Raw genomic sequence first — 12,431 nt, forward strand, 5'->3', positions numbered from 1 at the left:
GCTTCCTCCTCCTTATCATCATAATCAATATTGATCATGGTCGGAAAAATATAAGGGGGTGATTGATAAGATCCCTTTCAAGAGGAATCAACCTCCATTTCTTAGATTTTATTCATAAAGTTTCCCATTTGACATCTTTCCTGTAAACAAAATAACTTTATAAATATGTTAAAATATAAATAAAAGATAATTAAAAAAACACATGTAACCAAACAAATACAGAGATTGACTTGTCATGCACACTCGTATGTAGGGAAAGAGTAAGGAACCTATCCATTTATCAAAATAAACGAAGGTGTCTATTACTGTAGTGTTGATGTATACATGTATAATGAATGTTGTTAGTTGAGTAGCGCCTAAGAGGGGAGGGGGGGGGGGGGTGAATTAGGTTCTTTGAAACTTTTTCCTGTTTTATGAAAAACTTTGTTCTTTCTTTTGTGGTTATGTTAAGCGATGAACGGTAAAGTGCAGAAAGGTAAAGAACACAAAGAGATATCTCGGTTCCCCTCACAGATCTAGAGTACTCCAGTCCCCTTTCAACATGAAAGAGATTTTACTATTGTTAGGACTTTTACAAGACTCTTCCTAGTCTTTCAATGAAGACACTAACAATCACACCTAGAACAATCCTCTTGGATTTTTCACTAAGTTCAAAAAGAGAACAATCCTCCCTTTTAATGAACCTCTTGTTTCCAACAATCCTGGACAACAAGGATAAAGCAATAGTATGAATTTTTTACAAGTGAAAATAATCTATCAATCTATTGATTGATCTTCTCCTTTAAAGTAATCAAACTTCTTTATGACAAACAAGTTCTCTAATGATATGGATGAAACTATATGAATGTGTATGAAAATTCTGTAAATAGTTTCACCGGAAAATTTGATCAAGAACACTTGAAATAAATTTTAAAAGATGAATGAAGAAGATTGTTTGAAAATATTTTGTGAGAAAGGAGGTGTTTTCAAACTCTACAGAAAAGTGTTATATATAACCCTTAGATACCTCTCTAAATGGTTATGATACATGAAATGATGCCATGGTTCAAGAACACATTCCATAGAACATTTTCATGAAAAAATGCAATGTTTTCTGCCACTGGTTCAGTGGTAATCGATTACCCAATATGGTGTAATCGGTTACACCTGAGCCAACGTTATAATATTTGAAAAACTACATTGTGTAATTGATTACCAAAGGGGGTGTAATTGATTACTTGCTGTAAAACTTGCCTTGCACAATAGCACGTATAACTGGTAATCGATTACTTAATACAGGTAATTGATTACCACACAGCAGAATAGCATAATGCAATTATAAATGAAGGTGACTTCTACAAGATAAAAATTTAAGAGACCTAAGCAGCCAACACATGAATGAATGACAAAAACTAGAGCACTTGACTTATCATAGAGAGAATGAGAACTTAATACCTTAACACTTTGATCGAATCAATAACAATCTTCAAGACTTTGAAATGCTTTGAAAGGAAACGCTTGATCTTGAGTCTTGAGTCATTCTTTTTGCAATGCATATATGTTGAGCATGTCTTCATCAAAACACTTTGATAATCTTGTCTTCACATTCTCCCCCTTTTTGATGATGACAACTCTATATTTGAAAATTTGATCCAATTTTAATTTCTCTAACAAATGAAAAACTCCCCCTTGATCGAAGCTCCCCCTTGATCCAAGATTGGGATTTTTAAAGTGATTTGATAGCTGCATTGTTAGAGACAAAATACAACAACCAAAAATACATCTTCTCCCCCTTTGTCATTAGCAAAAAGGATGGGAAAGACGAAAACAATAAAACACACATATATGTTGTAGAATGATAAGGTAAATAATATGAACACATACATAGATAAAACAATAACCATAACACACATAGTTTAATACAACACAAATTTTTTCAAAAAGACATAATTCTAAAGAGGAGAAATTTAGCATAACAAAGGAAAAAGATGAAACAAAACAGAATTATTTTAGAACAAACGCCTTAGTCACTTTCCGACATTCCCATATCCCCGTCGCCTTCTTCTTCACTTTCTTCTTCATCACTTATCTCCGGGTTTTAGTCTTTTGAAACGTTCTCCAAAAGTCTTTTGATAGAAGCCATCTCAAATTTTTGCTCACGATAATTCTTCATTATAGTATTATCAACTGAGCATATTTTGTTGTAGAGAGCTTCATTTGAATATCTCTCTTCCGGAGCCGGTGGAGGAGCAGTTGAAGAGGTTGAGGATTCATCCTTGTACTTATATGTTCCATCCATGTCTAAAAGGATACCGGTATTCCGAACCGATGTTCAAGCATTGATTTCACATTCTCTTGCGGCCATATTCTTCTTTGGTTCTCTTTTTAGATCAATACCACATACTTCCAAGATTTTGGAGATTAGCCTGGCATAAGATAATCCTCCAGTTAGGGATTGTTGATGCTTCATGTGATACATGATGGTATATGCCCAATTAACCTCAATCTTGTTTTTGATGGCATACATAAGTTGCAACTCCGTATCACTAATTTGAGAGTGATTTGAGTGTTTAGGCATCAAAACATAGGAAATCAGATAGTGAAGCATCCTATTGTTTACCGTCAAATTCTTTGAAAACAAAAGTACCCGGGAAGAGGCAGGATTCTTCTTACCCAGGATAGCTTGCTGTGAGACACGGAAGATGTGAAAAAAATAATCCATTTTACTATAACCTTCCCATTCTGAGGTAAATCCATGATGAAAAGTTTGACCCTTATACGGTAGTCCCAAATAATTCCTAAAATCTTCTAGATCCAAAATAATATCAGTATTCTTAACCCTAGAAGTTAGGACATCCTTAACACCGGGAATAATAGCCAAATTTGCATAGAAATCTTTAACCAAATTCGGGTAATAATTTCCAGAATTGGAGACCATAGAGTACACTCCTTGACATCTCAAAAGTTCCGGAAAATCAAAACTATGAGAATGAAAAGAGGTAAGGTTACCGTATTTTACCGACATAAGGGACCGATTTCGAAAATCAAACGTAAGTCTCCTGGATTTGAGGGATGAAGCATGTTGAGCAGATTCTTGATGTTCTGAGCTACCTTCATCAATTTTGGTTTTTCCTTTATCTTTCCTTGATGGAGCCATGGGAGCTGAAAAGTCATGGTTTTGGGGGTTTGGAAGGAGTTTGTGGAAGAGATAGTGGAAAAATGGAGAGTTTTGTAAGTGGGGTTTTAATGGGGTTTAATGGAGTTTAGGTTATGGTGATAAATGAGAGAGAAGAACTTTGAAGATTTAGGGTAGATGAAGAGTGAGATAGGGAGGTGATAAGGAAAGTGATAAAGAGAAAAGAAAAAAATCTGAGTATAAAGAACACTTATCCAAAAGGCATCCATTTAATTAAAATAAAAAATATTCTGGAACACTCAGGTGTAATTGATTATCGGGGAGGCGTAATCGGTTACACCATAAAACAGAGGCAAAAATAAGACACGAAATAGGGGTGTAATCGATTACACCCAAAGTGGTAATCGATTACATCACAAACAGAAGCAGAAATAAGTCATACAACAGGGATGTAAGCGATTACACCAAAGGTGGTAATCGATTACCTCTAGAAAAAAACAGTACCTTCACCAAGATCACCATGCAATGAAATTTAACAAAACAATAATTTCAGATGCTCTAATATATCCTTAGGCAACTTTATGCGAGGAAAACATGTAATACAAACATTCTAAGGACACACAAAATTGAATTTTTCTGCAAACTCATGTAAGAAAACACATATATATTTCAAAATAAGACATATTGGGTAAAAATAGAGTGTACCTTTGTATTTGAATTGATGAGTTTGTTAGGAATCAAATGTCACAATCATCTAGAATCCCAAGTTCCCTTTGAATTTTGTAAAACGGTTCTCGTGCCAATGGTTTTGTGAAGATGTCGGCGAGTTGATTATGAGTATCCATAAATGTGACTTCGACATCTCCTTGAAGCACGTGATCATGAAGAAAGTGATGTCGAATGCCAATATGTTTGGTTCTAGAGTGCATGACCGGATTCTTTGTAATGTTTATCGCACTTGTGTTGTCACACCGAAGAGGAATGCATCCAAGATCGAGTTAGTCACGAAGTTGTTGCTTAAGCCAAAGTATTTGAGCACAACAGCTACCTGCTGCTATGTATTTCGCTTCGACAGTGCTAAGAGCAACACCTGCTTGTTTCTTGCAAGCCCATGATACTATTGCATTTCCAAGGATGTGACATGTACCACTAGGGCTTTTTAGATCAGTTTTACTTCCTGCATAATCAGCGTCAGAATAACCAACTAAATTTCAAATACTACCTTTAGGATACCATATGCCGACATTTGTTGTTCCTTTGAGATACTTCATGATCCTTTTAACAGGGGTGAGATGTGATTCCTTTGGATTGGCTTGAAAACACACACAAAGGCACACACTGAACATAATATCAGGACGACTTTCCGTCAAATAGAGTAAGGAACCAATCATACCTCGATACTTTGTGATGTCAATCGAAACACCTGATTCATCTTGATCAACATAAGATCTGGATCCCATTGGAGTAGACATTGCCTTGCAACTATCCATATCGAATATTTTTAGAAACTCTTTGCAGTATTTTGATTGGTTGATGAAGATTCCATCCTTCAGTTGCTTAATTTGAAGTCCAAGAAAATAGTTCATCTTACCCATCATGGACATCTCGAATTCTCCTTGCATCATTGATGAAAATTCTTCACACATTTCTTTGTTTGTTGAGCCGAATATGATATTGTAGCACCTCAAATTTGCACCTATCATTGTACATACATTTTCATTATTAGGTCATTAACATTTAACATAGTCCATTGCATAACATTGCATTGTCCCTTTTGCCCAAGTGCAAGCCATTCACAGAATTAGGTCAAACTGGTCAGGAGATCAGTCAGTCAAGCAAGCCAGTGCAATTTCCATTGAGGCAAGGCCCTAGGGTTGGTCCAACATGTTTACATGACCTAGGGTCCTTTTGAAATGATTTGGTCAAGGTTTGATTGCTCAGAAGTCATCAGTCAGTGTGCAGTCCACCAGAAACCCTAGAAAGTCAACTGTTGGTCAACTGTGCATTTAATCAGTGATTGGATGGTGGGAATTGGTTTGAGAGGCCTCATTCATGTCCATATAAGCCTCATATAACATGTCAAGCATCATCATTGAAGAATTTGAAGCCAGACAAGAAATTTCCAAAAATAGAAAGTTGACCTGTAATTGGAATTTGCCAAAAATGGAAAGTCTTGATCCTCAAACTTACATCATGATACAAGCTTCAAATGAATTTTTGCCCAACATGAAAGTTGAAGATCTTGTTCTCCCATTTTCAAAAAGTCCAAGAACACTCAATTCCCATGTATGGTTGGCAAGTTATGATCAAATCATTCTCAAAAATTTTTGAACTTCAAAGTGGCATATCTTCCAAACCATTTGGCCAAATTGGGTGGGGTTTTTTGCTACAAGTCATATTTGATGCCCTATTTCCAAATTTGTCATCACAATTCATCAAAAAATTACCAATCAAAATGGCCATTTTCAAGGTGACTTGAATTAATTAAGTGAGGTGGAAAAATGGAATTTTAAAATAAGCATTTCCAATGATTTTTACCACTTGGAATGGTTCAGAAATGACATTCAGAGTTTGTCTAAAGCCCATTTTCGTGCACATCCTTGCACCCCTTGCAATTTATGTTGGTTTTTAGTAATTGGCCAAAACACACTTAATTAAGCCATTTCCAATTAACACTTCAGTGAACCATGCTTACAAACCTTAAACAGCACATATATACATCATTTTCACTCTGAAAAGCCCTAGCCACTATTCTCAAACAGATCAAAAAGTCTCATATTCTCTCAAACCCTCATTTTGCATTTTGGAACCTTTCTTGAAAAAACTCCAAAGAACACGAGCTGGTCTTGGTTGCTTCATCACTCACCACCATTTTTGAGTTCATGGCGAGCATTGTATTCCACCTGTAAAGCCATCTTCCACTACTGTTTTGAAGAAGCTCTCCCATGGCAGAATTTGTTTGAAGCTAGAAGCAAGGCATATGAACACTCCATATTTGACCATTCATCATTTGGGAGCTGGAAGAACGACTGTTTTGAGCTTACACGACCAAACAACACCTGAATCGACACTGCACTTCAAATTTGGTAAGGTTTCGAATTTCATTATTCTTAAAATCAAGATATGCTTTGTATAGAGCTTGCTTTGCTGGTTACAATGAAACTTAAACCATTGAAAATGGTCGAGTAATTAGGAAGAAATGCTGAAATGAAACTTGGTGTTCTAATATGTTTTTGTTTGATTCATGATGCTTAGCTCGAATTACTGAAAATGATTGTTGGATTATGAATGTGTGTCGTTTGATGAGTTGAATGGTGTGCGTATTGTTCAATTCTGGGCAAGAAAATTTTTCACGATTGGATGGAGATGATGAAGGTCCACTGTAGCAAGAACCCTAATATTTTTTCCAGAATTTCATGTTGCTCGTGTAACATTTTGTTTTGCATGGATGTCTTCCTGTTACATTGCCCATAACCAATACCTGAGCGCCACGCCTTGAGCCTTATGCGTTGCGTTTCATTAACTTGTCCACATAATTACCAAATTGCCACGCCCGGTTTTATTTAATTATTTAATTCATGTTATTTCATAATAATTATTTCATTTGTTACACAATCTTACAAAATTCATAAGTCCATCATTTGTGATCCAAAATTAATGGGGTTTTTTGCCAAATGTTCATCATAATCTCTAGTTTTTTATCATATTTTTTCCAGATTTTTTTTGATGAGTGGAATTTTAATTGAGTTAGGGTTTTGTTCATGTGTCCATTTTTTGTACACTTTGCCAAATCAATTGTGAAATGATGATGCTTTATCCAATGGCCTCCAAATATTTTGTGCTCAAACTAGACACATTCATGGTGATTTTGGTGTAGAGTTTGTGAATTTATCATTGCTGGTTTGTGAGTTATGATTTTTTGAATTAGGGTGTGACAATTTGTGTCACACCATTGATGTCCAACTTCATGATTTTATTTACCTTGCTTAATGAACTCAATTTGGTCTGATTTTTTGCATGAACATACTTATGGATGTCTAGTTTACATTTGATTTTTTGTGGAATTATTGATGGCATTTCCTAATTGTTTGAGATTTTCTCCCCTGTTTGACCAAAATGTTGACTTTTGTGACACTTGTTCCCATTTGATTTGTGAAATTCTCATACTTAATTGGATGGACTTGAAATTTGACATGTGATTAGTAGACATCTTAATCTTTGTCATGGTTTTAGTCCCATTCATTTCTCATATGTTGTCACTGATTTATGATTTATTGAAGTTGGTGTATGTTGGGTTGACTTCTTTGAGCATGTTTGAACTTGCCTTGCCTTTCTGATTTTCATTGACCAATTTCCCTTTATCCAAATGAGCTGAAATTTGATATGCATATCATTCTATGGATTATGGTTGATCATGAATTATTTGATGATTTATTGAATTGTTTATGATTGGTTTTGAGTTGAGTCTTGCTGTTGACTTCTATGAGCTTCCATATGCCATGCCTTAACCTAATTTGCTTATGAAATCATGATGATGAATGATATGAACATGGAACCACTTGAGTTTGCTTCTTGATTGTTTGAATATGATTTTGATTGAATTTCACTTGCTGTTTTGACTTTCTCATCCCCTTTTGACCCTAGGCCTGTCCTAGTGGTCTTGTTGCTCATGTTTGAGTTAATTTTTTCAGGTTAAGAAGCAATTGCCCAAAGAAACTTATACAAGTTGAATGAGTTTGATTTGATTATCATGACTAACTTGTTTGTTTTGTAGCTTGCTTGGCTCATATGCTTGAGCCTTGTGCATTGCACAGTTAACTGACTGTGTTGACTGTTGATTTCTATTTCATTTTGCTTTAACTTTGAGTTGTGTACTGATTCTGTTTGACTGGTTTCAGGTACCTTTAGTTGCTTTTAGTTCCTTGTGAACTTTGCTTTGCTTTGCTTAAGAGCAATTTGCATTGAGGTATATTTCTCATCTTCATGTAGTCTGGAAGACCTGGCCTGTTACTTGGCCAGGCAACTGTCTGAAGTCCTCCTTAAGAGGCAATGTTTGTGGTTGTTTACAATTTGTCCTTGTACATATTCAAAGACCTCCTAAGTGAAGAGGCAATTGGCAGAACCCAAGGGATATGCAATCTATCCTCTGCTATTCTGTGTGTCATCTGCTTTGCTCACACCACTGTGTTGATGCATTGCAGATACAAACCCAAGATCTTGTATAATTGTACAGTTGAGTCAGTTTCAAATGTGTAGAAGGGTTCCCCCTTTCTGAACCCACACATTCTTGTCTTAAGCTCTCCCAGGCCAGGGATAAGAGTTGTGAAGTCTCATCTTCACTCACCTTTCATCAGCTTCACCCTAACTCTCAATGTTAGGGTTAAGAGCTAACACTACCCAGTCACAGTGGTTTGTTTGTTGAGGTTGATATGACCCCTCGACTAAAACCTAACTTTGATTGAGCCCATTGCTTGCATATAGTGTGTGCTACTTGTGTTTGTGTGTTTGTTTGACTTGCTTCCTGTGCAAGTTAGGTTTAGTTTGACTTGCTTCCTGTGCAAGATAGGTTTGCTTTAGCTTGCTTCCTGTGCAAGTTAGGTTAGGTGTGGCTTGCTTTCTGTGCAAGTCATGTTTAGGATAGGCTTGCTCCCTGTGCAAGTTAGATAGCAACCTTAACTTAGGGATGATTTTGCATGATAACATCTAGGCTCGAGTCGTAGTCTCCCTAGTTGTGTCTCCCTCTGTTATCTGGTTAAGCTAGTCCTTTTTCCCTCCGTAGGGGAACTACGTCGCCCTGATCCTCATACCAGATGAGGTACGTAGGCAGGAGATGAGCTGATCTCTCCGGGCGCCCTTTTTGTTTTGTTTGTGTGAGTTTGTTTCTCCTTTTCTGGTTGGAGTCCGACGTAAGTCCAGCGATTGGCAGTTGGTTTCCTGTGTGTGTTTGTTGGTTCGGATGCTGATGTAAGTCCAGTGATTGGCATTCGGGCTCCACGTTTGCCTTTGTGTGTTTGTTTGTGTGCGTGTTAGCCGAGCTACGAATGCTATGATTCTTCTTCGTCCAAGAAGATACGTATGCATAGGATGCGATATCCTAGCGAGCATGTGTCGTTTCCCCAGTCCGAACTACTTCGACTCTGATGTCTATGCCTGATAGACTAAGTAGGCCCAGGAGGCGGTATCCTGCCGAGTCAGTTTCAGTCTTGTCTGTTTTCTTGTGTCTCCTTCAGCCAGTGTGTGTGTGTGTGTGAGCAGTGTTTTAGCAACCATTTTCCTTCCTATTGTGCGTGGATCCCGTCGAGTACGACGGATGCGTAGGGGTGCTAATACCTTCCCTTCGCATAACCGACTCCCGATCCCATTCTCTCTGGTCGCGAGACCATGTTCTTTCCAGGTTTACTCTGAGCGTTTCCTTTCCCTCTTTTGGGATAAATAATGCACGGTGGCGGCTCTGTTGTTCTTGTTTTCCCGCCGGTTTTTCGCGTAATGCGACAGCTGGCGACTCTGCTGGGGAATAGAGAAGTTGACCTCTTGCTGGTCCATCTTCCCTGAGCGAGTCTCTCCTAGCGCTCTCTAGGTTAGGGCTTTGGTTGCTTTGTGTTGTTATTTATTGCATTCATTGTATATATGTGCATTTATTGTTTGCATTAATGTTTGCATTCATTCATATTCATTTGCTGGCTGTGTTGTGTTTCTCTGTTTGGGGTGGGAGTTACTCGAGGTAAAAGGCCCAATACCCAGGCTATGAGTGAAATCTAGGAAACCTAGGAATAGAGTGATTCATGGGAAGCGGGTGGTGTACGCCACTTAGCGGAACATCGATATCACGAGCAGTTCAGACCCTGGTGGGATATTATCGGTGCATACATCGGGTGTGCACATGATGGTATTCTGCGAAAGGTTATTTATGTTGTGTTTCTCTCAACCTTACCCTGGCCTAGACGACACCCGTGAGTGGGGAAGGGTTTGATCATTTTAACAGGTACTGATGGTGACCGGTTGGTGACTAGATGGTGACTCAGTTCTCCAGATATGGGTTCAGATGCCAGTTGATCAGATTGACTTTGGGTTTCAGATGTTTGTGATCAGAGTTCAAGCCAAAGCTCCGATCCGGTGTTCTGAGATGCACAGCCTGCCAGTCTTGGCTCCATCATTTGCATCATAGCATGTTTATTTTCCAAAAAAATAATAACGCATGAAAAAAGAAAAAGTTAACTCGCATACGCATATCCTTTATCAGGATCATTCATGACAAAATAGTACCCATATCATGCATATCATGCATATCATGCACATCCTTGCATTGCAGACATGCTTGGGAGAGACTTCTCACTTTGGTTCCTGACTGAGACAGGATTGCTGATCGTCGTCCGCACCGCTACTCAACCAGATTGAATCAACAGAGGAGTATGGATCAGGTTCAAGCAGAATTGGCCGAGATGAGGGCAAACATGGCCCAGTTCATGACAATGATGCAAGGAGTTGTTCAGGGGCAAGAGGAGCTGCGTGCCTTAGCCCAGAGACTGGAAACCGTGATTCCACCAGTCCACCGTGCTTCACCAGTGGGTGTACCCGTTCATGAGAATGCTGCTGTCACTATTCTCGTCAATGATTATGCCGTGGGTGATGAATTGAGGGGGATCAGAATCAGTGAACGGCCTCTTGCTGTAGAGACTGTTAATGTCAGAGCAACCCGCGCTCCAGTTCGCCATCCTGGCTCTTCAAGTTCTTCCGGTTCTAAGAAGACATACTCTGGGGCACCCAAAAGGGGAGAGAGTGAAACAAATGCTGTGCACCGTCGGAGGAGTGCAAAAAGAGGACAGAATCGTCAGGTTGCTGCTGTGACTATTCCAGCTACTCAACCCCAACAGCAGAGAAGGCCAACTCAGCAATATCAGCATCAACAACATCGTCCTCAGCAGCAGGCTTCCCAGCAAGCCAGTACGAGTAATGAGAGGAAGAAGATCATTTTTGATCCAATCCCCATGTCCTACGCCGAACTGTATCCCTCTCTGTTAGAGCGCAACTTGATTACTCCCAGAGACCCGCCGGCTATACCCGTCAACCCTCGATGGTGGTATAGGCCTGAGCAGCATTGTGTGTATCATTCGGGTGCTCCTGGTCATGACGTGGATAGTTGCTTTCAGTTGAAGATGAAGGTTCAAGACCTCGTGAGGTCAGGTATTCTGAACTTTGAAGATTTGGGTCCCCGTGACAATCAAGCCTGAAGATAACAAGTCCTGGGCTGGCGCCGACTTTTTCTTCAGAAGGGTTGTTCAGAAAACAGAAGCTGCTGATGCAAGAGATACTGACAGTTGTCATCCCCGGTGGGATCTATCACAATTGGGTCACTGTGGGCTTTCCTACAGTTGTTCATAAGTCAGAGCAATAATCACTTTGTTTAAAAACCCTTCTCCCATGCCAAAAGGAGAAGTGATGACATTGTTGGCAACATTTTGTGCAATGATATTTTCATTCAAATAAATTCATGTTAAACATTTGTTTTTCCATTTGTTTTCCCTTTTCGCTTTTTGCATGAAATTGGTGATCACAAAAGACCCTAAAAACAAGAATAAAAGCAATCTTTTCATCTGCATAACGATTGTCTTGTTTGATTTTCAAAGTGCTTTTTATACTCAAAATCTTTATGCAGGTTGTTTCTCAAACCCATTGAACATAATGATCGGACGTCATCTCCCAATTTTGAATTCCCTGTATTCGAAGCGGAAGAAGATGATGCTTGAAGGGATTCCTGACGGCATTTCCCGACTTCTTGAGCAAGAAAAGAAGATCACACTCAGCTGCATCTCGAGAATCAGCAAAACAGCCAACTGGGGCATTAATCAAAAAAAAAAAAAAATCAATCAAAAAAAAAAACAAAGAAAGAGAGGGTGCAAAATCAAAAGAAATCAAAAGAAATCAAAAGAAAGAAAAAGAAAGAAAAAAACAAAAGAGAAATAGCACCCTCAAAGTCCCAAGTTGACTGATGCTGAATCCAGCTGAAAGAAAAAAGAGATCAACTGCCATGTGTCATGGTCAGTTATATCAGCAGAGAGTGATGAAAGCATTCGACAAGAAGGTCAAGTCTCGTGTGTTCCGAGGGACCTTGTGCTCAAGAAAGTCTTGTCTTTCGTGCCCGATTCCAGGGGCAAGTGAACCCCCCAAGCTGAAAGTCCATATGTTGTCAAGAGAGCCTTTTCAGGCAATGTTTTGACACTTACAACAATGGATGGAGAAGTTCACTCGTCCTGTGAATTCCGATGCAGTCAAGAAATACTTCGCCTAAAAAACAACAAAAAAAGCAAAAGCTCGCTAA

Source organism: Lathyrus oleraceus, chromosome 2, assembly GCF_024323335.1.
Source record: "Lathyrus oleraceus cultivar Zhongwan6 chromosome 2, CAAS_Psat_ZW6_1.0, whole genome shotgun sequence".
Classification (NCBI taxonomy): domain Eukaryota; kingdom Viridiplantae; phylum Streptophyta; class Magnoliopsida; order Fabales; family Fabaceae; genus Lathyrus; species Lathyrus oleraceus.